Source organism: Bison bison, unplaced genomic scaffold (genome assembly GCF_000754665.1).
Source record: "Bison bison bison isolate TAMUID 2011002044 unplaced genomic scaffold, Bison_UMD1.0 scf7180017864481, whole genome shotgun sequence".
Taxonomy (NCBI): Eukaryota; Metazoa; Chordata; class Mammalia; order Artiodactyla; family Bovidae; genus Bison; species Bison bison.
The window spans coordinates 338965-348134 of NW_011495041.1; the positions used below are offsets into that span (position 1 = coordinate 338965).

The following is a 9170-nucleotide window of genomic DNA, read 5'->3' on the forward strand; positions in this document are numbered from 1 at the left end:
TGCCCAGGCTGATTAAACCAATCACTGGGTGGTTTTTAAAGCTCTCCAGGATTCTAAAGTGTAGCCAAAGTGTCAGTTGAAAACCACTGATGGAGAAACAACGTGGAAGGATGTTTGTATATTAGTAGGGAGTGCAGACTGGACCCTTTGAGAAGGGAGAAGGATAGTAGATTGGAGACTTGAAAAGACGCTCGGCAGTATCTGTCTCTCTGGGCATCCTGGGGAGGGTACCCAGGAGAAGAATAGGTCAGGGACCAGGTAGGAGACTGGTGTATGATCCTGCTGAGAGTTGTCTGAGCCTGGGCTTGGGTTGGAGCAGCAGGACCAGGAGGAAGAGTCAGAGAAGGATTGAAGAGGGCTTTGACCTTGCTCAAGCTCGTCCTTTCCCTGTCTTTCTACTCTTAGATTTCTGCAGCCTCTAAGTCAGTTTCCAGAATAGGAGTTAGCGTGCACATCAAGAGGTGAGGCAAATGTCCCCTCAAGAAAGGGCAGAAATATCTGCTTTGGTCATCCATCAAATTCAAGTACAAGGTGATTCTAACAGCACAACGGTAGGAGTGAGAGATTCTGGATAATTTTATCTGTACCCATTTTTGTAACATGGTTACATCACGTGGCTAAAGGAAAACCAGATTTATGACAGTAAAGAGCATCATTAAACTATTTCTGCTTGTGGTTAACATTATTGTGGCAGATTTGAAGTTCCTGGAATGGGATGCTTGGAATCAAATCCAGGATTGCTGTCTTCAGTTTTCTTCACCTTGTTTCCAACAGTCTGTGAAGGAAAAGGACCAGTTTCCCAACCTACTTGTCAGTGAAATTTTCTAAAATGGAATAATAGAGGCTTTGTGCTCAGTCCCTCAGTCGTGGCCGACTCTTTGTAACCCCTGAGACTGTCGTTCGCCAGCCTCTTCTGTCCGTGGAATTCTCCAGGCAAGAATCCTGGAGTAAGTTGTCATTTAGTGTGGTGTTTAAGTCTTGGGTGCCTGTTGAGGTTCATGGAAATCGCAAGTATAATCTAATCAATCACTATTTCTGGCTAATTCAGTTCAGTCCAGTCACTCAGTCATGTCCAACTCTTTGCGACCCCATGGACGGCAGCACGCCAGGCCTCCCTGTCCATCACCAATTCCCGGAGCTTACTTAAACTCATATCCATTGAATCGGTGATGCCATCCAACCACCTCCTCCTCTGTCGTCACCTTCTCCTCCTGCCTTCAGTCTTTCCCAGCATTGAGGTCTTTTCCAAGGAGTCAGTTCTCCGCATCAGGTGGCCAAAGGATTGAAGTTTCAGCTTCAGCATCAGTCCTTCCAATGAACACTCAGGACTGATTTCCTTTAGGATGTACTGGTTGGATCTCCTTGCAGTCCAAGGGACTCTCAAGTCTTCTCCAATACCAGTTTTTTTCTGGCCAGTAGGGGGAAGTGTTTGCTGCTCAGTCCTCCTTGCATCCTTACATCCACTAGGATGTGAGATGCCCCCCTGCAGGGATGGACAGTATCTTCTCTTTCTAATTCATCCTCCTACTTTCTGTTTCCAACCACTGCCATAAAAAATGTTTCTCATGTGTGAGAATTCAGCAAGAATGATGGTTCCATTTCTTTTTAACCTGGAAAACCTTGATTTACTCTTGCATCTTTGTCTTATCGGACATTTTAGCAACACTTGCCAGTTAACCACCTGCTCCGTCTTGAGATGTTTTATTTTCATGACTCTGAGGATGGTACTCTTTCTCGCTCTTCCTCCTACCTCTTGCGGTTCCCTCTCAGTCTCCTCTCTTGCTTTCCTCTCTCTCCTCCAGAGAGACTGAATATACAATGAACAATAGTCAGATCACGTATAAAAAGAGAACCCTGATTCACAGCCTGAGCAACCTGTCCAGAAAGCCAACCCCTTGTCTACAGTAACCAGCCCAGGAAGCCAGCCCACTGTCGGTCAGACATGTAGGCAGTCAGACCACCATCTCCACTAACAATACAGTAAGCTCATTGATAACTTCAGCAACAATGGGCCCCAAATAGCTGGGACTTAATAACTGACAGCTTTCCAATTTTTGTCCCCACTTCCAACTTAAGGTCAACCAGAGAAAGCCAAGTATACACCCTAAGCATTCACATAGGAGGCCCTGCTGTAATTACCACCATTCCCCACCCAGGTACTTCTGGCTTCCTTAGTGGCTCAGTTTAGTTCAGTCGCTCAGTTGTGTCCGACTCTTTGCGACCCCATGGACTGCAGCACATCAGGCCTCCCTGTCCATCACCAACTCCTGGAGTCTGCTCAAACTCCTGTCCATCAAGTCCTTAGTGGCTCAGAGGTAAACAATCCACTTGCCAATGTACGAGACTTGGGTTTGATAGATCCCTGGGCTGGGAAGATCCCCAGGAGAAGGAAATGGCAATCTGCTCCAGTATTCTTGCCTGAAGAATCCCATGGACAGAGCCTGGGAGGCTACAGTCCGTGGGGCCGCAAAGGAGTCAGACACAACTTAGTGACTAAACAGCAATGATAACCAGGTACTTCCTTGGTGGTCCAGTGGCTAAGACTCCGTGCTCCCAATGCAGGGGTCCCAGGTTCAATCCCTGGTCAGGGAATTAGATCTCACATGCTGTAACTAAAAGATCACACATACCCCAACTAAGACCCAGCACAGTCAAATAAATGAAGAAATATTTTAAAAATAATAATTACCCCCCCACACACATGCCCCCATAGCTCTCCTAAGCCCACAGCCCCAAATTAGGGCACACTGAAGCCTTCATTTTTACCACTCTGAGGTTTTTGCAGTCTTTGGCCTGCCTTTGAATCTCTGCCAAAGTGCAAGTGATGGTGGCCAACTCTCTTGCTGCAGAAAGCTCTGAGTAAATAACCTTTGCTTTTCTCATCTGGTTGGTCCTCATTCATTTCCACACTCCTCTGAGTAGCTCAGATGGTTAAGAATCTGCCTACAATGCAGGATACCCAGGTTCAATCCCTGGGTTGGGAAGAGCCCCTGGAGCAGGAAATGACAACCCATTCCAATATTCTTGTCTGAAGAATTCCATGGACAGAGGAACCTGGAGGGCTATAGTCCATGGGGGTCTCAACGAGTCAGATATGACTGACTAACACACTGTGAAACTCGAATCCCTGGAGTGTCTCCAGACTTGAACAGCAGACCTCTCTTCTCTAGCTACCCTTCCTCCGGGGGCGGGGGACGGTCTCAGCAAGTCCCCTGACATGAAGCATTGTTGGAATACTAATGACATCCCAGAGTGTATATCTCTGAGCTCCACACTCAATACACAAGTGCCCGCTTCTAGACTTGGACTTTGAAAGGCATCCCTAACTCTCATGTTCAAAAGACAAATTCTTTCCCATCTTCCTCATCTCAGTTAATGAGACACAGCCACTCAGCCTTTGCTGCTACCCCAACTATCTTAAGTTCCTTTTCTCACTTCTTGGACTCTTGGGCTCCACCACTTTATTTAGAACCATTCAGTGACTTCTGGCAGGTCAGCCTCGGAATGTTTCTATTTATTTAGTGTCCCCACCCTTCTCTGTCTCCTCTGCTACAAGCCCAGTTCAGACCTCACCGTATCTCACATGGCCCATGGTGTTGAGTGAAGGAACAAGTAACCGGGTTGGTCTCTCACTGACCTCCAGTATCTGACTGTCCCCAGGGGTTCTAAAGAGCCTTGTCAGCAGATGTAATTTATCTTCCAGGAAAATTTGTGATTACATTTCATGAAAGATGTGATATTAACAAGGGGTTGGTGAAATGTCAAGGTAACTAATCTTTGAGTTGGAACTCTCGATAAAAAAGAAGCCAAAAATTTCCATATTGCAAAGTTTCTATGCATCCATTCCTCCTTAGAAACACCAAGGCCAAGGACTGATCAAAAAACACTTATTAATTCTCCTAGGTTATTATTGTTCTATATGGTATGGGTTGCTTGTTCTTATAGAACTTTCTCTCTGTATACATATGTACATATACGTGTGTGTTACTAGGAAAAAGAATAAAGTTATGATTAACCACATAACTGAACCCAACTATATGACAACTTTACATCTTGCAACATGTATTCCTGATGTTTCATATTTATAAAATATTATAAAAACCCTCTACACCCCCAACTTGATTCTATTTCCTTGCCTCTCTCTGTAGAGGCAACTGCTATCGTGAGTTTGCTACTTATAATTTCATGTGTGTTTGTATACTCAGATTACATTTTATGTCTGTAAGATATAATTTGTTTTACTGTTGGTATATTTCTAAAATTGGTATATTTTAGGTATTATTTGGCAGATTACTTTTCAAATTCAAATTGTTTCTTATGTTTACCCATGTGGAAATATATTCCAAGTCATTCTTTATGCATCCCTGTTTTCTTTCCATCATTGAGGTTTATTGACTTGTACAGAAAAGTAGATAAATAATGAACACCAGCTCAATCAATTTACGTAAAGGGAACATATCCATGTAACCACAAACTGGATGAAGAAATAAAATGTTAATTGCACCCCAGAAGCCCACACATGATCTCATGTAGCCATCATCTGCTGAACTTCCCCAACGGAAACATATTTTTAAGTTCTCATGCCATCAGATCAGATCAGTCGCTCAGTCGTGTCCGACTCTTTGCGACCCCATGAATCACAGCACGCCAGGCCTCCCTGTCCATCACCAACTCCCGGAGTTTGCCCAGACTCACGTCCATCGAGTCAGTGATGCCATCCAGCCATCTCATCCTCTGTCTTCCCCTTCTCCTCCTGCCCCCAATCCCTCCCAGCATCAGAGTCTTTTCCAATGAGTCAACTCTTCAAAAACTCTATCTGGGGACTTCCCTGGTGGTCCAGTGGCTATGACTCCTTGCTCCTAGTATAGAGGACCTAGGTCTGATCCCTGGTTATGGAACAAGATCCTGCATTGCTGCAACTAAAAGATCCCAAGTGATGCAACTAAGACCCAGTGCAACCAAATAAAATATTTTTTGAAAAGAACTTTATATGGAAGGAATCAGAGTCTATATAGCCTTGTGTGTGACTTCTTTGGCTCAACTTTGTATTTAAAAAATTCATCTATGTTTTTGCATAGCAGTAGTTTGTCCATTTAAAATTTTCCCTTTAGTAGAGTTTGTTTTTAGAACCATGTTAGACTGTCAGAAAAATTGGAGAGATAGTATAGAGAGTCCCTATATACCTGGTTCAGTTTCCCTTGTTACTAACCTCTGAGATTTGTATGTACATTAAATGAACCCATATTGATACCTTATTTTAAAAGTTTGTGATTTATTTAGATATTGTTAGTCTCTGCCTAATGTCCTTTTTTTCCCCTGTTCCAGGGTCCTGCGTGACGTTCAGTTGTCAGGTCTCTTTAGGCTCCTGGTTGGCCATGGCAGTTTCTCAGACATTTCCTTTTTTGATGCTCTTGAGCGTTTCTGTGAGAACTGCTCAGGTATTTTGTGGAGTGCCTCACTATTGGGATTTGTCTTGTGTTTTTCTCCTGATAAGACTGGGGTCTAGGTTGCTGGGAGGCAGACTAGGAGGTGAAGTGCTATTCTCGTGACACCATACCCAGCACACGTACTGCCAATACGACTGATGACTGCGGATGGTGGCTTTAGTCTCCTGCCTGAAGTAGCGTTTGTCAGGTTTCTCGCTTGTAAAGTGACTCCTTTTCTCTCCCTGTGTGTTGTACAGTTTGGAAGAAGGTCATTCTGCACAGCCCTCACCTACAGAGTGAGGAGTTCATTCCCTCTCCTTGGAAACAGAATATCTACATAAATTCCTTGGAATTCTTCTGTATGAAAGAGCTGTCTCCTTCCTCATTTATTAATTTATTCAATCACTTATCCACGTCAATATGGACTTGTAGACATTTACTTTATATATTCTGGGTTACAATCCAATACTATTTTATTTTGTTGCCCAGAAGTTCCAGCTTTGACCCCTGGGAACTCTTTTGATCGTCTCTGGTGGTCCTTTGGCCTTTGACATACCCATCAATGCTTTGTTCTGAGCTCTTCCTTACTTTCAGGGACTACGAGGTTATCCAGACTCATCTTGTATATTTCCTGCCCCAGTCTTAGAATCATCCATTTTTCCAAGGAGCCTTGATTCATTCGTCTTAATAGAAAATGGTGTTACAACAAAAACCTGGCTACTAGACTAAGCTTGTTGATACTGGGGTGTCATTTTTTATAAGACTTCTCAGATGACAGAGCAAAAAATATATGTGTTTGTACTAAGCAGTGTACATATACTTAGCTATAAACACGTGTATATGTAAACCATCTGTATCTATTTTAAGCCAAACATGAGTTCATATGAATATCTCAAATCCATTACTACATAGATCCTACCCTTGTTATAAACTCCCACTCCAATAGTGAGACACTGGCCATCCATTGGCGTGAATGTTCCAATCCAGGGTATATATGTAACAGTATCAGAATTGTTAACCAATACCCCAAAGGAAACAACTTTATCAACTAGGGTACAGAGTTCCTTTCACCTGTCGTCTTAGAGATCTCACCCATTTCCACAGACACTTAGGGTTACACCTCCCCCTGCCTCACCTATCCATCCAACCCTTTCAGTGAGGTTGTTTTATATGTTTTGAATACAGTTAATTTCTCTTGTCACAGTCTGCATTCCTTTTAGATTTCCCCCAACTTCTAAAATGATTTTTTAAAAACTTGCAGTCATTAAATTTCTCTCTTTGTTCCATAGCTTTTGACAAATGCATACTATCTTGTATCCACCATTACAGTCATTTTATTGCCCTAAAAGCTTGCTGCTGCCGCTGCTAAGTCACTTCAGTCGTGTCCGACTCTGTGCGACCCCAGAGACGGCAGCCCACCAGGCCCCGCCGTCCCTGGGATTCTCCAGGCAAGAACACTGGAGTGGGTTGCCATTTCCTTCTCCGATGCATGAAAGTGAAAAGTGAAAGTGAAGGCGCACAATCGTGTCCAACTCTTAGCGACCCCATGGACTACAGCCCACCAGGCTCCTCCGTCCATGGGATTTTCCAGGCAAGAGTACTGGAGTGGGGTGCCATTGCCCTAAAAGCTTACATTACAACAATTTTATTGCCCTAAACCGCCCCCCATGGTATTCACCCTTCCCCTCTTCCTCCTGAACCCTGGTACCCACTGATCACTTACTGTGTCTACAGTTTTACATTTTCCAGAATGCCATATAACTGGAAGCATACTCTGTGCACTCTTTTTATACAGACTTCCTTTACTTAGCAATATGCATTTAAGAGGCAAAAAATTAACCACCACATCATAATGTTAATATATACTAATATGTTAATTATACCCACTGATTTTCTTATATTATTCTGTGTTAAACCAACCTGGCATTCCTGGAATAAACCTACCTCTATTATGATACAGTGCTTATTTTAGAATTGCTGGATTCCATTTGCTAATATTTCACCTAGCATTTCTACATCTATTTTCAGAAGTAATATTGGTTGTGATTTTCTTTTTTCCTTTAGTCCCTTTTTCCATGTGGTTTGGCATTAGAATATTCGAGGTTCATAAAATGAGTTGAGTTGAGGATTTTTGACTGTTCTTCATTTGAGATTTCTTTACATGTTTCAGAGTTTTGATTTTTAGGTTTGTTTTTATTCTTTTCATTTTTCTGCCCACCTGCCTCCACCCCATCCAACGAGGCTCTCCCTGATGATCATTCTGTGATAGCTTTTCCCTGGACTCTGGGACTTCATCCTGGATTTTATCAAGGTAGTTTGGGGTTTCTGACCCAAGAGATTGTAGACATTTGCACCATCGTGAGACCAGTATATGACTATGCTTAGTTTTTAGCTAGGGTTCGAGTCTTCAGCCTCATTGCCCCAGACCCTCATTCTTCTAAAATCTTGGGCTCCAGAGAGTGTAATCCATGATTTCTTTTTTCAGGGCTCCCCGGAGTTCCTGACTTAAGCCATGTGCCTGGTTCCTGTCTGCCCTCTTGGGTGTGTTTGTCTTGTGTTTGTCCCCCAGGGTTTGCCCCATCAGTTTGTCTCGTTGATTTTAGACAAAGAGCCCAGTGAGTCAGAGGCTTCTGGCAGTTTTCTTCTGCCTCTGTTGAGCCAGACATCTCTTTTTAGCTTTCTATTTTTACACCTTATCTGTCATGGCTCTGTGTTCAGAGCAAAAGGATGGATCAAAGCAAGAGCTCATTGAGCTGTCCTGTTCAAAACACTCTTCCCTATCTTTCTTATTTTCAATTTACTGTCTTGTGGCCTAGGAATTTAAAGAAGCTATTTGATTTCATGACACCAATGCAATGAGTCAGGTATTCTTTTCACCTTGAATGACAAATGAGCAAAGCAAGAAACAGAGTTCAAGTGCTTCACTTCAGGTTGAGTGAACGGATGGTTACCTGTGAGCCTGTGCATCACATTTTATCAATACTTTCTATCACTCTTGCTACCAAGAGAAGGAGAACACTGAACAATCACGGCATTCATTAAAGACAACTCCCCTGACCGATTTCTCAAAGCTTTGATACCTTGAGCATTTTGTGATTTCAAGAGTAGTATCAGAGGGGAAAACATCCCAGCTGCTGTCACAGCACTGGATTTTAATTTAGATACTGTCATTTCCACTTACTCCACCCATTTATCTGTCTTGTCTGAATTTCCACACTCCAAAATTCTCTTCTATTCCATTCAATTCAGCAAATGTTCACTGAAGCTCTGTCATGCTCAAATACTACCAGGTGATATGGTCTGGTCTGTGACTGGCCCAGAAAGAGACATCCCCCAAATCATGGATAGATGTTGATGTTCAGTCACTAAGTGGTGTCCGACTCTTTGTGGCCCCATGGACTGCAGCACGCCCGGCTTCCCTGTCCTTCACCATCTCCCAGAATTTGCTCACATTCATGTCCACTGAGCCCGTGAATAGATGAATATCGAGTCCACAAATAGATGAGCAACCAGTTATCCATTCAAGAATTATCTAGGCATCCCTCTTCCACATGCCAAGCTCCTTGCTGGTTGCAGCAGAGAACAGAAAGGCAAGTCCATCGGGAGAGCCCATCCTTCTGGAGCTTGTTGCTGGAAGAGAACTGGTAAGGTCATTGATTACTGATGAGTGAGGCAGAAAATGACAAGTGGCAAAGTGGACCTTGCAAGGACAAAGGAAGAGGGGTCAGATTCGACCAGGAGATC

The 9170-nt window shown here is 43.3% G+C and overlaps 1 non-coding gene across 1 annotated transcript; it reads left to right on the plus strand.

The window, feature by feature from the left end:
- The first annotated feature begins 2519 nt into the window (after window positions 1-2519).
- On the plus strand, window positions 2520-2592 carry TRNAG-CCC. The gene has a single exon. It is a non-coding gene; the product is annotated as a tRNA-Gly (tRNA).
- The last annotated feature ends 6578 nt before the right edge of the window (window positions 2593-9170 follow it).